General features: G+C 41.9%; 1 protein-coding gene across 1 annotated transcript in view; it reads left to right on the top strand.

Annotated features, from left to right (window-relative positions):
• The window catches only part of GLT8D2 (glycosyltransferase 8 domain containing 2), a 73,065-nt gene that overhangs the window by 15,167 nt on the left and 40,304 nt on the right, over positions 1-17,594 (top strand). The gene's annotated exons all lie outside the window — the stretch shown is intronic.

The following is a 17,594-nucleotide window of genomic DNA, read 5'->3' as shown; positions in this document are numbered from 1 at the left end:
GACTGTGCAATGCAGTGGTAAGAACATAGGCTCTGGGGTCAGGCTTACAGGACTGAATCTACGTGGTGCCACTTACACACCTTCTAAGCTCGACTCCGGGTGAATTGTTTAACTGCATGCACCCTAGTTCCTCATCTGTAAAATGGAAATTAAATGACCTAATGTCTATAGAGGACATAATACAGGACCTGCAAAGTAGTTAGGCCTCAGGAAAGGTTAGCTTCTCTGATGGTGCTGATGATGGCAGTGGTGACAAAAGTGATCATGCATCCTGTTTTTGGCAACACCTCTGCTTTTGACCATGGTTCCCTCTGACAGTCCAGTCGTCCAAGTGTTCCTCATACCCTAATATGTCATCTCTCCAGCACTTTGCTTTCTTCCTTTCTTCCTTCAGACACCTCTCTTTCTTTTATTTCCCATTCTGTCTTTCATTATTTCTTCTTTGTGCTTCCTCTTTCCTTGCTGAGAAAATGTGAGGTTCATTAAGGCACAGCCCTCATAATTTTCATTTCTAGTTCCCGAGGAAAATGATTCTAAATCCTTTTTAATTTCAGCATTTTCCAAAGAAAGTTCTGAGAAAACATAGTCCCATGGGAAACTCTGTGAACTATATTACCCTCTTAGAGATCGCAAGGCATAATAGCATTTTAAAGGTCCTGAGAAGTCCTGTAGTAGAGAAATCCTCTTAAGGTTGTTTAACGCAATGATTCCCAAACAGTTGATCACTGAACCACCTTATCACATAATGTAGGTTAACATTTCTAGGAGCACACTCTGGGGTGTGCTATTCTGGACACACTTGTTTTCATTTTGGTTCCTCTTTTGGACATCCTATTCTCCACCTTCCCTGGAGCTCATCCAAGGGGATGCCTTGTTTTTCCTTCTCAAGTTAAGGACATAAGATTATCATGTGTGTTGTACTGGTATATAGAAAATCTGGCCTAAATTGGAGATCAGAGGTCAGCAAACTTTTTCTGCAACGGGCCTGATAATAAGCCATATGGTTTCTGTTGCAACTGTTCAACTCTGCTGTTGCAGTATTAAAACAGCAGAGAAACAAAAAATAAGCATGGCTATGTTCTAACAAAACTTTATTTACAAAAACTAGTGTCAGGCAGGATTTGACCAGGGGCCACAGTTTGCTGACCCCTACTCTAAAGGCTTTTTGTGAAAGAATTTCTCATGCTAGCACAGGAGAAAGCAAGACAAATTCTCTATAAACTGAAGACTCTCTTGTCCTGCACCCCTAGTGCTATGGTCTGAAGGTTTGTGTCCCCCCAAAATTCATATGTTGAAACTCTAACCCCCAAGGTGATGCTACTAGAAAGTGGGGCCTTTTGGGAGGTGGTTGGGTCATGAGGGCAGCACCATCACCAATGGGATTAGTGCCCTTGTAAAATAGGCCTAAGAGGCTGGGCACAGCGGCTCACACCTGTAATCCCAGCACTTTGGGAGGCTGAGGCAGGTGGATCACTTGAGGTCGGGAGTTTGAGACCAGACTGACCAACATGGAGAAACCCCGTCCCTACTGAAAATACAAAAAATTAGCCAGGCGTGGTGGTGCATGCCTGTAATCCCAGCTATTCGGAAGGCTGAGATAGGAGAATCACTTGAACCCAGGAGGTGGAGGTTGTGGTGAGCTGAGATTGCACCATTGCACTCCAGCCTGGGCAACAAGAGCGAATCTCCATCTCAAAAAAAAAAAAAAAAGGCCTAAGAGAGCTGGTTCACCCCTTCCACCATGGAGGACACAGCTAGAACGTGCTATCTATGAACCAGAAAGTAGGCCCCCACCAGGCACTGAATCTGCCAGCACCTTGATCTTGGGCTTCTCAGCTTCCAGAACTATAAGAAATAAAGTTTTGTTGTTTAGAAGCCACCCAGTTCAGGCTGGCATGGTGGCTCATGCCTGTAATCACAGCACTTTGGGAGGGTAAGGTGGGAGGATCTCTTGAGGCCCAGAGTTCTAAACCAGACTAGGCAATATAGCAAGACTCTGTCTCTACAAAAAAAATTTTTAATTAGCTGGATGTGGTGGTGGTGCGTGCCTATTGTCCCAGCTATTCGGGAGACTGAGGTGAGAGGACAGCTTGAGCCCAGGAATTCGAGGCTATAGTAAGCTACGATCATGCCACCACACTCCAGCCTAGGTGATAGAGTAAGACTCTGTCAAAAAAAAAAATGGAGTAAGACACCTGTTCTATGTATCTTGGTGAATCTTGAGTAAACCTTTCATTATAGCAAAAAGTTAAAAGGCAAGAGATATTTTATTAGAGGACAGACTCCTGAGTCCTGATCTTGTCCTTTCTCTTTCCTTTAGTGAACTCTTACTCTTGTCCTGTTAATAACTTTGTAGCTTGCATAGCTTAAAATGAAGTGCTCTGTTAAATGTGTCTATGCATTTGAGAACTTCAGGGTGCAAGTCTTGCAGAGTTAACTCACAGAGCTTATGTCAGTTGCTTGACACAGTGATAGCAACCATAGCGATGGAAAGTGGTTGGCTGTAGTAACTATCAAGGTGGTTAAGAATGTGAACTCAGAGCCAGGCTGCCTGCGTGTAAATATTAGCTCTGCCACTTATTAGTTGTGTGACCCTTAGCAGACCTCTTAATTCTCTGAGCCTCAGTTTTCTCACCTGTGTATTGGAATAATAACTTTAAGGAGTTGTTGTGATAATCCGTGAATGAATATTTGTAAAAGTCGTAGAACAATGCCTAGCACATAGAATTGCTACGTAAGTGTTAAAATAATAATAGTTAATACTTATGTAGCAATAGCTTTGTAATATGCAGAACTATCCCGTTTTACACATAGGGTTTTGTAAGTCACCCCATGATTACACAGCTAATTAGGATTCACAGTCAGCTCTGTCTAAGGATAAAGCCCATATTTCCACTAACCTACACAGCTCTCATATTTAAGTCATTCAACAGTACTTTTAGGAACCCCCCCTTTTATCTTGCTTTTTGATTCCCAGATCATTTCCTATTACTCCCTACCATACTATAACCACGGCAGACATGATTAATCAATCACTTTCTTTCTTTCTTTCTTATTTTCTTTCTTTCTTTCTTTCTTATCTTTCTTTTCTTTTCTTTTTTAACTGAATCTAGTGATGGCTTCAGATTTCTTCTCAATCTAGCAATCCCAACAGCCCATTCCATAGCCAATCAGAGCTGGCATGTAAAATGAAACACAGGGGCACTGATTTTTGGAGTATTTTTCTGAAGAGCCTTTCCCACTTTGCTTTTTGTTCCAAGGCAGAGCAAATTCCCTTAGCCACTGCCAGGTCTCAAAACATTCTTTCCAGGTTTGGCCACATGCCTAAACTCTTTGGTATCTGGTAAAATGGCTCCCCATGCAAGGTCTTCAGGGGCTTATTTTTAAACTTACAGGCCTCTTCTCATGCCCAGAACAACTCTCTGTACTCTCCTTTTCTTCCTACTCACAGGCCCTAGAACCTCAACCTTCTTTTCTCCCCTCTTTGAAGATGCTACTGCCCAGTGCCTTGCCTGCCCTGCAGTGGCTCCCAGCTCCACCTCTCTGTCTGTCCTGAAGACAGGCCTGCAGGCAATTTCTTGTTAAAGGCTTGGCTATTTATTACCACAGAGAAACCACACACACGCAAGTCACTAGGGCTAGGAAAGCTCACAGAGGTGTAAAGGGCACAGTTCTGGGGCTCTTTGTTGTGCCAGTAGCAGGAAGGCTGATGAGATGACCAGAGCCCTCTGCTTTTATTCCTGGAGTGGGATCATCAGCAGTTCCCCTCCTTCTGGCTGAGTCCTTTCTTTCTGGGGCTGAAGAGCAGAGCAACAAGAGCCTCTCCCCTTTTCTTTCTCTCTCCTGATTCTCATTGATTCAACACACATTTATTGAGTTCCCACCTTGGGGCAGGACAGGCAGATGGAAGTGAGGAAGCCACATTCGCTGTCCTCAGTGGTCTGTCTGGTCCTTCTTTTAAAGATAGATATGCTGAAATATTTAGGGGGAGAAGTGTCATGATGTTTACAACTTCCAAAAATATATATGTACATATGAAGTTCAATTAAGTAAATATGTCAACATGTTAGCAACTGGTGGATCTGGTGAAAGGTATATGAGTATTTATTCTTCGAACTTTTCAGCGGTCTTGAAATGTTTCAAGCGAAAAAAAGAAAAAGGAAATCAAACAAAAAATTAAGGCTACTCAAGCTGCATTTGTGTTTCAAATGAACTTGATATGATTATCGAACAACAAAAAAGTTACTATGGCCGTTAGGCCAGTGATGGATTGAGGAAGGGGAGTGTACAGAAATTCTAAAGGCAGGAAGGCCAGGTGGGAGGTTATTGCAGAGGTGTAATTAGTAGGACTCGGTGATTGAAGGAGGAATTAGGAGGGAGAAGTTGAAGAGGAATCTGAGAACCCCAGAGAAGGAGTTTTTGTAGGGGAGGTGCTAATTTCAGTTGTGAATGTAGGGGCTTTGAGATACTTGTGCAGCACCCTGAGGAGACAGTTGCACATTCATCCCTTTGGTCCATAAATGTTTTCTGAGGGCTTATATTGCCAGGCACTTGTCTAGATGCTGGGTGTATGGCAATGAATGAAACAAAATTTCCTGCCTTCATGGGGCTTATAGTCTGTCATTTGGATGGCAGCCAGTACACCGGTGATGACGAGGCAGTCTGTTGGAAGATGGTAATTGCTGAGGGGATGCAATTTGTGCATTGTCGGGGTTAGAGGCTTTTGACTAAGAGACTGAGAGACATGAGGGGGCAAGCCATGTAGATATCTGGGAAGAGGATTCCAGGCAGCAGGAATAGCACGTGGCCAAGGCTCTGAGGCAGGAGGCTGTCTGGCAAGGAGGCCGGTGTGATCACGCGATACCTTATGGAAGGATGCTGTAATGACTTTGGTTTTTGCTCTGAGAGAGACAGGAAGGCCTTGGAAGGTTTTGAACAGAGCACAGCACAATGCGACTCCTATTTTCACAGGTTCATTCTGGCTGCTTTGTTGAAAATCAGCTGAAGGGAGACAAAGGCAGAATAATATAGTCAAAGGCTAATGTGCCAGGGTGGAGCCACAGAAGGTGGTAAAAATTCTGGATCTATTTTGAAAGTGGAACTGACAAGATTTGCTGTCAGTGCACATGGGAATGAGGAACAGAGAGGGGTTAAGGAAACACCAAGCTGATTTTTTTGTGGAGCAATTTAAAAAACGGAGTCACAGCCGGGCGCAGTGGCTCACACCTGTAATCCCAGCACTTTGGGAGACCAAGGTGGGTGGATCACCTGAGGTCAGGAGTTCAAGACCAGCCTGGCCAACATGGCGAAACTGCATCTCTACTAAAAATACAAAAACTAGCTGGGCATGGTGGTGCACACATGTAATCCCAGCTACTAGGGAGGCTGAGGCAGGAGAATTGCTCTAACCCGGGAGGCGGAGGTTGCAGTGAGCCAAGATTGTGCCACTACACTCCAGCTTGAGAGACAGAACAAAACTCCATCTCAAAAATAAAAATAAAAACTAAATGGAGTCACCCGAACTGATTTGGGGAGGATTATGGGAAGGGCATGTTTCGGGGGAAATACCAGAAGCTCAGTTTTGGACACGTGGATTACTATAAGTGCAGATGCCAAGTGGCATCTGGAGTCTGGAATCCATGTGAGATGGCTGGCCTGGAGACAGAAATTTGGGAGTTTTCAGCATATAAATTATATTTAAAGCCATGAGTCAGGATGAAGTCTCCTAAGGAGGGAGTTTAGAGAAAGAAGAGAAGAAATCGCTAAGGTGTTCCAACATTTAGATGTTCAGGAGGTAGGAGCAACCAGTGAAAGAGACTGAGAATGAGCCATCAGAAAGGTGGAGGAAAAGCAGGTGAGCCGAGTCCCCCAGGCCACGTACAGGAAGCATGTAAGGAGGAGAGAGCGGGCACATAGTCTGCATCTCACGCACCCATGCCTCAACCCTAGTGAGGAACAAGTCCTGTGGTGCAGTTCTTTGCATGCCGGGACCTTGTTAGCCAGAAGATGTTCTCTCAGACTCTGCCCCATTCCAGTTTCTCTTGGTTCCAGATCTCTGCCTTTTACTCTACCCCAAGCTTGTCCAACCCATAGCCCACAGGCCACAGGCAGTGCTGGACAGCTTTGGATGCAGCCCAACACAAATTCATCAACTTTCTTAAAACATTATGAGATTTTTGTGTGTGTGTGATTTTTTTTGTTTAGCTCATCAGCTATGTTTCATGTTAGTGTATTTTATGTGTGGCCCAAGACAATTCTTCTTTCAGTGTGGTCCAGGAAAGCTAGAAGATAGGACACCCCACCCTACACATTCTTAAGCTGTCCAGCATCACTTCCTTGGTTCTCCAGTTCTCTATCCCTGACTTCCTATCAGTTTGCTACCTCTTTATAACTCTGATCCCTCTCTTAATTCCCCACAATCAGCTTATCCCCAGGACTTCAGTTCTGCAAAAATTTCTTAAGAACCTACTTAATCTACTGGAATGTCTTTGACTTCAAATACCAGAAACACTGATTTACGGCAGCTTAAACACATGGGTTGATTTCTGTCACATAAGAAGTTTGGAGGAGGTAGGTATTGATGGCGTTGATTCAGCAGTTCGATGACGTAAGAGCTGACCATTCTGTGTAGCTCTTGACCTCTCCCTCATGGTCTCAAGGTGGCTGCCTAGCTCCAGCCATTATGGCCCCATGCAAGGCAGGAGGAAGGGGGAGTTGACACTTCATCCACAAAGGAAAAGCTTTCTCAGATATTCCCAGTAGATTTCCACTTAAGTCTCTGTGCATCAGATCTATATTATGTGGCTACTACTAGCTGCAAAGAAGGCTGGTAAAATCTTTATTTGGATTTTCCTCTCTCTCATATGGAAACAGGCAAAGGAGAAAAGGATGGGAAGAGCTGTTGGATCAGCCAGCTATCAAGGCTGCTACACTACCAAGTGCCAAATGCTTGCCATGAACTGGAAATACAGAAATGATTAACGTAGTACCCGTCCTGTCCCTGGAGCTTGCGTTCTAGTAAGGAAACATAAGAATGAACGGAGTATCTTGGTTTGGTTTGGTGGAGACCAGGAGCCTTCCCTGACCCCCATGATCTGGTCAGGTGCCCCTCCTTGATGCTAAAACAATATCCCATGCTTACATCTACCAAGGCATCTAAGCATACTGTATTGCCATTATATATTTACTGGTGTCTTCCCTTCCCTTCCCCCAAATGTGGACTAACTGGGGACTTATCTTTGAATCTCTAGTGCCTGGGTGCCTGGTATATTCGTAGAGGTTGAGTAAATGTTTGTTGAATGAATCAATGAAATGTCAAGGGAGTCCCCTAATTACCTTCTTGTCCTGGGTTGGGCCCTTATCCCATCTTAGCTTTGTTGTTGTTGCTGTTGTTGTTGAGAAAGAGCCTTGCTTTGTCACCCAGGCTGGAGTGCAGTGGTGCGATCTATGTTTACTGCAACCTCCGCCTCCCAGGTTCAAGCAATTCCCCTGTCTCAGCCTCCCAAGGAGCTGGGATCACAGGTGCGTGCCACCACATCCAACTAATTTTTTCTTTTTTGAGACAGAGTCTCTTTCTGTCGCCCAGGCTGGAGTGCAATGGTGCGATCTTGGCCCACTGCAACCTCTGTCTCGCAGGTTCAAGCGATTCTCCTACCTCAGCCTCCTGACTAGCTGGGATTACAGGCGCCTGTCACCACGCCCAGCTAATTTTTGTATTTTTAGTAGAGACAGCGTTTTACCATGTTGGCCAGGCTGGTCTCAAACTCCTGACCCCAGATGATCCACCCACCTCAGCCTCCCAAAGTGCTGGGATTACAGGGGTGAGCCACCATGCCCGGCCCCACACCCAGCTAATTTTTGTATTTTTAGTAGAGACGGGGTTTCACCATGTTGGCCAGGCTGGTCTCGAACTCCTGACCTCAAGTGATCTGCCCACCTAGGCCTCCCAAGGTGCTGGGATTACAGGCGTGAGCCACCGTGCCCAGCCCCTTAGCATTTTTAGCTAGTTAACTCATATTTACATTCTAATAGCAAAATCTCTAACACCTTGCCAGAAAACAGTGCTGACTCCCCAATCACTTTTGTAATGTTAAAAATAAATTTATTTATTCTCATATTCAGCAGAACTCTGAACTTACAAATTTATACCCAGTAAAGTCACAGCACAGCATCTAAAAAGCTAAAAGTACCTATATACTCAAGTCTCATAGTACTTAGAAAATGGGATGCTTAATTTTTCAATTTGTTAGGCTGGGCGTGGTGGCTCACGCCTGTAATCCCAGCACTTTGGGAGGCTGAGGCGGGTGGATCACGAGGTCAGGAGTTCAAGACCAGCCTGGCCAAGATGCTGAAACCCTATCTCTACTAAATATGCAAAAATTAGTTGGGCATGGTGGCACGCGTCTGTAATCCCAGCTACTTTGGAGGCTGAGGCAGGAGAATCGCGTAAACCCGGGTGCCAGAGGTTGCAGTGAGCCAAGATCAAGCGACTGCACTCCAGCCTGGGCGACAGAACAAGACTTCGTCCCAAAAGAGAAAAAACATTTTTTTTTCAATTTGTTGTTTTTTATTTCAAAGAGATGTATAGTTAATCTGACTCATTTGAATAACAGTGAGTGAATTGCAGATACTGTTATCAAAGATAGCAATTCTACAGGCATAAATAATTTTTTTATTATTATACTTTAAGTTCTAGGGTACATGTGCGCAACGTGCAGGTTTGTTACATAGGTATACATGGGCCATGTTAGTTTGCTGCACCCATTAACTTGTCATTTACATTAGCTATTTCTCCTAATGCTATCCCTCCCCCTGCTCCCACCCCATGACAGGCCCTGGTGTTTGATGTTCCCTGTCCTATGTCCTAGTGTTCTTATTGTTTAATTCCCACCCATGAGTGAGAGAACATGCAGTGTTTGGTTTTCTGTCCTTGTGGTAGTTTGCTCAGAATGATGATTTCCAGCTTCATCCATGTCCCTGCAAAGGATGTGAACTCACCTTTTTTATGGCTGCATAGTATTCCATGGTGTATATGTGCCACATTTTCTTAATTCAGTCTATCATTGATGGACATTTGGGTTGGTTCTGAGTCTTTGCTATTGTGAATAGTGCGGCAATAAACATACGTGTGCATGTGTCTTTAAAGCAGCATGATTTATAATCCTTTGGGTATATACCCAGTAATAGGATGGCTGGGTCAAATGGTATTTCTAGTTCTAGATCCTTGAGGAATCACCACACTGTCTTCCACAATGGTTGAACCAGTTTACACTCCCACCAACAGTGTAAAAGCATTCCTATTTCTCCACATCCTCTCCAGCATCTGTTGTTTCCTGACTTTTTAATGATTGCCATTCTAACTGGTGTGAGATGGTATCTCATTGCGGTTTTGATTTGCATTTCTCTGATGGCCAGTGATGATGAGCATTTTTTCATGTGTCTGTTGGCTGCATAAATGTCTTCTTTTGAGAAGTGTCTGTTCATATCCTTCGCCCACTTTTTGATGGGGTTGTTTGTTTTTTTCTTGTAAATTTGTTTAAGTTCTTTGTAGATTCTGGATATCAGCCCTTTGTCAGATTGGTAGATTGCAAAAATTTTCTCCCATTCTGTAGGTTGCCTATTCACTCTGATGGTAGTTTCTTTTGCTGTGCAGAAACTCTTTAGTTTAATTAGATCCCATTTGTGTATTTTGGCTTTTGTTGCCATTGCTTTTGGTGTTTTAGACATGAAATCCTTGCCCATGCCTATGTCCTGAATGGTATTGCCTAGGTTTTCTTCTAGAGTTTTTATGGTTTTAGGTCTAACATTTAAGTCTTTAATCCATCTTGAATTAATTTTTGTATAAGGTGTAAGGAAGGGATCCAGTTTCAGCTTTCTATATATGGCTAGCCAGTTTTCCCATCACCATTTAATAAATAGGGAATCCTTTCCCTATTTCTTGTTTTTGTCAGATTTGTCAAATATCAGATGATTGTAGATGTGTGGTGATATTTCTGAGGCCTCTGTTCTGTTCCATTGGTCTGTATCTCTGTTTTGGCATCAGTACCATGCTATTTTGGTTACTGTAGCCTTGTAGTATAGTTTGAAGTCAGGTAGCGTGATGCCTCCAGCTTTGTTCTTTTTGCTTAGGATTGTCTTGGCAATGTGGGCTCTTTTTTGATTCATATGAACTTTAAAGTATTTTTTTCCAATTCTGTGAAGAAAGTCATTGGTAGCTTGATGGGGATGGCATTGAATCTATAAGTTACCTTGGGCAGTATGGCCATTTTCACGATATTAATTCTTCCTATTCATGAACATGGAATGTTCTTCCATTTGTTTGTGTCCTCTTTTATTTCGTTGAGCAGTGGTTTGTAGTTCTCCTTGAAGAGATCCTTCACATCACTTGTAAGTTGGATTCCTAGGTATTTTATTCTCTTTGAAGCAATTGTGAATGGGAGTTCACTCATGATTTGGCTCTCTGTTTGTCTGTTATTGGTGTATAGGAATGCTTGTGATTTTTGCACATTGATTTTATATCCTGAGACTTTGCTGAAGTTGCTTATCAGCTTAAGGAGACTATGGGCTGAGACGATGGGGTTTTCTAAATGCACAATCATGTCATCTGCAAACAGGGACAATTTGACTTCCTCTTTTCCTAAATGAATACCCTTTATTTCTTTCTCCTGCCTGATTGCCCTGGCCAGAACTTCCAACACTATGTTGAATAGGAGTGGTGAGAGAGGGCATCCCTGTCTTGTGCCAGTTTTCAAAGGGAATGCTTTCAGTTTTTGCCCATTCAGTATGATATTGGCTGTGGGTCTGTCATAAATAGCTCTTATTATTTTGAGACACGTTCCATCAATACCTAGTTTATTGAGAGTTTTTAGCATGAAAGGCTGTTGAATTTTGTCAAAGGCCTTTTCTGCATCTATTGAAATAATCATGTGGCTTTTGTTTTTGGTTCTGTTTATGTGATGGATTACGTTTATTGATTTGCATGTGTTGAACCAGCCTTGTATCCCAGGGATGAGGCCAACTTGATCGTGGTGGATAAGCTTTTTGATGTGCTGCTGGATTCAGTTTGCCAGTATTTTATTGAGGATTTTGCACTGATATTCATCAGGGATATTGGTCTAAAATTCTCTTTTTGTGCTGTGTCTCTGCCAGACTTTGGTATCAGGATGATGCTGGCCTCATAAAATGAGTTAGGGAGGATTCCCTCTTCTTCTATTGATTGGAATAGTTTCAGAAGGAATGGTACCAGCTCCTTTTTGTACTTCTGGTAGAATTCGGCTGTGAATCCATCTGGTCCTGGACATTTTTTGGTTGGTAGACTATTAATTATTGCCTCAATTTCAGAGCCTGTTATTGGTATATTCAGAGATTCAACTTCTTCCTGGTATAGTCTTGGGAGGGTGTATGCATCCAGGAATTTATCCATTTCTTCTATATTTTCTAGTTTATTTGCATAGAGGTGTTCATAGTATTCTCTGATGGTACTATCGGTGGTGATATCTCCTTTATCATTTTTTATTGCATCTGTTTGATTCTTCTCCCTTTTCTTCTTTATTATTCTTGCTAGCAGTCTATTTTGTTGACCTTTTCAAAAAACCAGCTCCTGGATTCATTGATTTTTTGAAGGGTTTTTGTGTGTCTCTATCTCCTTCAGTTCTGCTCTGATCTTAGTTATTTCTTGCCTTCTGCTAGCTTTTGAATGTGTTTGCTCTTGCTTCTCTAGTTATTTTAATTGTGATGTTAGGGTGTCGATTTTAGATCTTTCCTGTTTTCTCTTGTGGGCATTTAGTGCTATAAATTTCCCTCTACACACTGCTTTAAATGTGTCCCAGAGATTCTGGTATGTTGTGTCTTTGTTCTCATTGGTTTCAAAGAACATCTTTATTTCTGCCTTCATTTTGCTATTTACCCAGTAGTCCTTCAGGAGCAGGTTGTTCGGTTTCCATGTAGTTGTGCGGTTTTGAGTGAGTTTCTTAATCCTGAGTTCTAATTTGATTGCAATGTGGTCTGAGAGACAGTTTGTTGTGATTTCTGTTCTTTTACATTTGCTGAAGAGTGTTTTACTTCCAACTCTGTGGTCAATTTTGGAATAAGTGCAGTGTGGTGCTGAGAAGAGTGTATATTCTGTTGATTTGTGGTGGAGAGTTCTGTAGATGTCTATTGAGATCCACTTGGTGCAGAGCCGAGCTCAAGTCTTGGATATTCTTGTTAACCTTCTGTCTCATTGATCTGTCTAATATTGACAGTTGGGTGTTAAAGTCTCCCATTATTATTGTGTGGGAGTCTAAGTCTCTTTGTAGGTCTCTAAGGACTTGCTTTATGAATCTGGGTGCTCCTGTATTGGGTGCATATATACTTAGGAAAGTTAGCTCTTCTTGTTGAATTGATCCCTTTACCATGATGTAATGGCCTTCTTTGTCTGTTTTGATCTTTGTTGGTTTAAAATCTGTTTTATCCGAGACTAGGATTGCAGCCCCTGCTTTTTTTTTGCTTTCCATTTGCTTGGTAGATCTTCCTCCATCCCTTTATTTTGAGCCTGTATGTGTCTCTGCACATGAGATGGGTCTCCTGAATACAGCACACTGATGGGTCTTGACTCTTTATCCAGTTTGCCAGTCTGTGTCTTTTAATTGGGACATATAGTCCATTTACATTTAAGGTTAATATTGTTATGTGTGAATTTGATCTTGTCATTATGATGTTAGTTGGTTATTTTGCCCATTAGTTGATGCAGTTTTTTCCTAGCATCGATGGTCTTTACAATTTGGCATGTTTTTGCAGTGGTTGATACTGGTTTTTCCTTTCCATGTTTAGTGCTCCCTTCAGGAGCTCTTGTAAGGCAAGCCTGGTGGTGACAAAATCTCTCAGCATCTGCTTGTCTGTAAAGGATTTTATTTCTCCTTCACTTAGTTTGGCTGGATATGAAATTCTTGGTTGAAAATTCTTTTCTTTAAGAATGTTGAATATTGGCCCCCACTCTCTTCTGGCTTGTAGAGTTTCTGCTGAGAGATCTGCTGTTAGTCTGATGGGCTTCCCTTTGTGGGTAACCTGACCTTTCTCTGTGGCTGCCCTTAACATTTTTTCCTTCATTTCAACCTTGGTGAATCTGACAATTATATATCTTGGGGTTGCTCCTCTTGAGGAATATCTTTGTGGTGCTCTCTGTATTTCCTGAATTTGAATGTTGGCCTGCCTTGCTAGGTTGGGGAAGTTCTCCTGGATAATATCCTGAAGAGTGTTTTCCAACTTGATTCTATTCTCCCCGTCACTTTCAGGTACACCAATCAAATGTAGATTTGGTCTTTTCACATAGTCCCATATTTCTTGTAGGTTTTGTTCATTTCTTTTTACTCTTTTTTCTTTTAACTTCTCTTCTCACTTTATTTCATTAATTTGATCTCCAATTGCTGATAACCTTTCTTCCACCTCATCGAATTGGCTACTGAAGCTTGTGCATGCATCACGTAGTTCTCGTGCCATGGTTTTCAGCTCCATCAGGTCATTTAAGGTCCTCTGTACACTGTTTGTTCTAGTTTGCCATTTGTATAATCTTTTTTCAAGGTTTTTAGCTTCCTTATAATGGGTTCAAACATCCTCCTGTAGCTTGGAGAAGTTTGTTATTACCAACCTTCTGAAGCCTACTTCTGTCAGCTCGTCAAAGTCATTCTCCGTCCAGCTTTGTTCCATTGCTGGCGAGGAGCTGTGATCCTTTGGAGGAGAAGAGGCGCTCTGGTTTTTAGAATTTTCAGCTTTTCTGCTCTGGTTTCTCCCCATCTTTGTGATTTTATCTACCTTTGGTCTTTGATGTTGGTGACCTACAGCTGGGATTTTGGTGTGGATGTCCTTTTTGTTGATGTTGATGCTATTCTTTATTGTTTGTTAGTTTTCCTTCTAACAGTCAGGTCCCTTAGCTGCAGGTCTGTTGGAGTTTGCTGGAGGTCCACTCCAGACCCTGTTTGCCTGGGTATCACCAGCGGAGGCTGCAGAACAGCAAATATTGCAGAACAGCAAATATTGCTGCCTGATCCTTCCTCTGGAAGCTTCGTCCCAGAGGGGCACCCACCTGTATGAGGTATCAGTTGGCCCCTACTGGGAGGTGTCTCCCAGTTAGGCTACATGGGGGTCAGGGACCCACTGAAGGAGGCAGTCTGTCTGTTCTCAGAGCTCAAACACCATGCTGGGAGAACCACTGCTCTCTTCAGAGCTGTCAGACAGGGATATTTAAGTCTGCAGAAGTTTCTGCTGCCTTTTGTTCAGCTATGCCCTGCCCCCAGAAGTGGAGTCTACAGAGGCAGCTGGCTTTGCAGAGCTGTGGTGGGCTCTGCCCAGTTCAAGCTTCCCCACCCACTTTGTTTACCCACTCAAACCTCAGCAATGGTGGACGCCCTTCCCCGTGCCAGGCTGCTGCCTCGCAGGTTGATCTCAGACTGCTGTGCTAGCAGTGAGCAAGGCTCCATGGGCATGGGCCCCACCAAGCCAGGCACAGGATATAATCTCCTGGTGTGCTGTTTGCTAAGACCACTGGAAAAGTGCAGTATTTGGGCGGGAGTGTCCCGTTTTTCCAGGTAAAGTCTGTCACAGCTTCCCTTGGCTAGGAAAGGGAAATCCCCCGACCCTTTGGGCTTCTCAGGTGAGGCAATGCCCTGCCCTGCTTCGGCTCACCCTCTGTGGGCTGCACCCACTGTCCAACCAGTCCCAATGAGATGAACGAGGTACCTCAGTTGGAAATGCAGAAATCACCCATCTTCTGCATCAATCACGCTGGGAGCTGCAGACCAGAGCTGTTCCTATTCAGCCATCTTGGAATGGAATCCAGGCATACATAATTTTTAAGGAAGTAAGCATGTTCTTGTAAATATTGTCTGAATAATTAAAATGACATAAAGTTATTGATAAGAACATTTTATCAAATATTAGTTCTCAAATAAGAGTTTTTTGTTTGCTTTCTTCAGCTTTATTGAGGTATAATTAACAAATAAAAAATGTATATATTCAGCCAACCCTGGTAGCTCATGCCTGTAATCTCAGTGCTTTGGGAGACCAAGGTGGGAGGATTGATAGAACCCAGGAGCTCAAGGTTACAATGAGCTATGATTGCACTACTACACTCCAACCTGGGTGACAATCCTGTCTCTGAAAAAAAAAATACATATATATATATATATATATATATATACACACACACACACACACATATATATATTTTCAAGGAGTACAATGTTTTAATATACACATTGTGAAATGATTACCACAATCAAGCTAATTAACAAATCCATCACCCTCACGTAGTTGCCTTTTGCGTATGTGCAGTGAGAACCCTTAAGATCTACCCTCTTAGTAGATTTCAAGTACACAATACATTATTAGTAATAACAGTCACCATGCTGTGCATTAGGTCTCCAGAACTTGCTCATCTTATAACTGCAAGCTTGTACCCTTTGACCGACATTTCCCCATTTCCCCACCTCTCTGTCCCTGGTAACCACCCTTCTACTCTCTATTTCTGTAAGTTCAACTTTGTAGATTTCTCATATAAGTGAACATGCTGTATTCATTTTTCTTTACCTGGCTTATTTCACTTAGTGTAATGTCCTCCAGGCTCACCCATATTGTCACAAATGGCATGATTTTCTTCTTTTCTAAGGTGAAATAATATTTTATTTTGTGCATATATATGTCTACATACACACACATACTCATATATATACCACATTTCTTTATCCACTCATCCATTTATGGACACAGGTTAATTCCATATCTTGGCTATTCTGAATAGTGCTGCGGGCTGGGTGCGGTGGCTCACACCTGTAATCCCAGCACTTTGGGAGGCTGAGGTGGGCAGATCACCTGAGGTCAGGAGTTGGAGACCAGCCTAGCCAACATGGTGAAACCCTGTCTCTACTAAAAATATACAAAAATTAGCCAGGCATGGTGATGTGCACCTGTATTTCTAGCTACTTGGGAGGCTGAGGCAGGAGAATTGCTTGAACCCAGGAAGCGGAGGTTGCAGTGAGCCGAGATTGTGCCACTGCATTCCAGCCCAGGTGACGATACAACGAATCAATGTCTCAAAAAAAAAAAAAAATAGTGCTGCAATGAACCTGAGAGTGCAGATCTAGCTTTGATACTGATTTTCTTTCCTTTGGATATATACCCTAAAGTAGGATAGCTGCATCATATGGTAGCTCTATTTTGAATTTTTTGAGAGACCTCCATATTGTTTTCCATAATGGCTGTTCCAAATTACATTCCCACTAGCAATGTACAAGGGTTCCCTTTTCTCTACATCATCACCAACACTTGTTATCTTTTGACTTTTTGATAATAGCCATTCTAACAAATGTGAAGTGATATCCTATTGTGGTTTGGATTTGAATATCCCTGATTATTAGTGATGTTTAGTATCTTTTCTTATACCTCTTGGCCACTTGTGTGCTTTCTTTAGAGAAATGTCTATTCTGGTCCTTTGCCTATTTTTAAATCAAGTTATTTGTTTTTTTGCTATTGAGTTGTATGAGTTTCTTATATATTTTGGATATTAACTTCTTATCAGGTATATGGTTTGTAAATAATCGCTCCCATTCCACAGGTTGCTTTTTTATTTTATTGATTGCTCCTTTGCAGTGCAGAAACTTTTTAGTTTGATGTAGTCCTACTTGTTTGTTTTTGTTTCTGTTAACTGTGCTTTTGGTGTCATATTCAAAAAATCATTGCCAAGACCAATGCCACAGAGCTTTCCCCCTGTTTTCTTCTAGTTTTACAGTTTCACATCTTACACTTTTAATTGTTATTATTAAATTAATAAATAATTAATAAAAATGAATAATTACTTATTTAATATATAATTCATTTTGAGCTGGTTTTGTGTATGATAAAGATCCAATTTTTTTGTTGTTAATATCCAGTTTTCCCAGCACCACTTACTAAAGAGACTATCCTTTCCCCATTGTGTATTCTTTGTGCCTTATGGAAGAATAGTTGACCATATATGCGTGGATTTATTTCTGGGCCCTCTATTTTGTCCCATTGGTCTATGTTCCATTGATCTATGTGTCTGTTTTTATGTCAGTACCATACTTTTTGGATTACTATAACTTTGTAAATATAATTTAAAATTAGGAAATGTGATGCCTTCAGTTTTGTTCCTGCTCAAAATTGCTTCAGTTATTTGGGGGCTTTTGCGGTTCCATATGCATTTTAGGATTTTTTTTTCTATTTTTGTGAAAAATGTCATTGGAATTTTGATAGGGACTACATTAAATCTGTAGATTGCTTTGGGTGTTATAGACATTTTGACAATGTTGATTCTTTCAACCCCCATCACTTTTTTGAGGGCATAACTATATAAAGTTCTAGAATGTTAGATCTAATAGAATTGTCTGCTTCAGTCATAATAATGAGGAAACTGAGACGGAGAGAGATGGAGTTATTTCCCTAGAATCACACGATCATAATGGCTTGTATAAGTGGGGTTCCAACTGTTTGCCAAGTACTGTTGTAAGTACTTAATGCATGTAAATGTATTACTGCATTTAATCCTCATAAAGCCTTATATTACCTTCATTTCCTCAACTTTTTATTTAGAAATTGTTTTAATT

This window comes from Pan paniscus, chromosome 10 (genome assembly GCF_029289425.2).
Source record: "Pan paniscus chromosome 10, NHGRI_mPanPan1-v2.0_pri, whole genome shotgun sequence".
In the NCBI taxonomy this organism is placed as follows: Eukaryota; Metazoa; Chordata; class Mammalia; order Primates; family Hominidae; genus Pan; species Pan paniscus.
The sequence above is the reverse complement of the archived record's forward strand: the minus strand, read 5'-3'. Positions and strand labels throughout refer to the sequence as shown.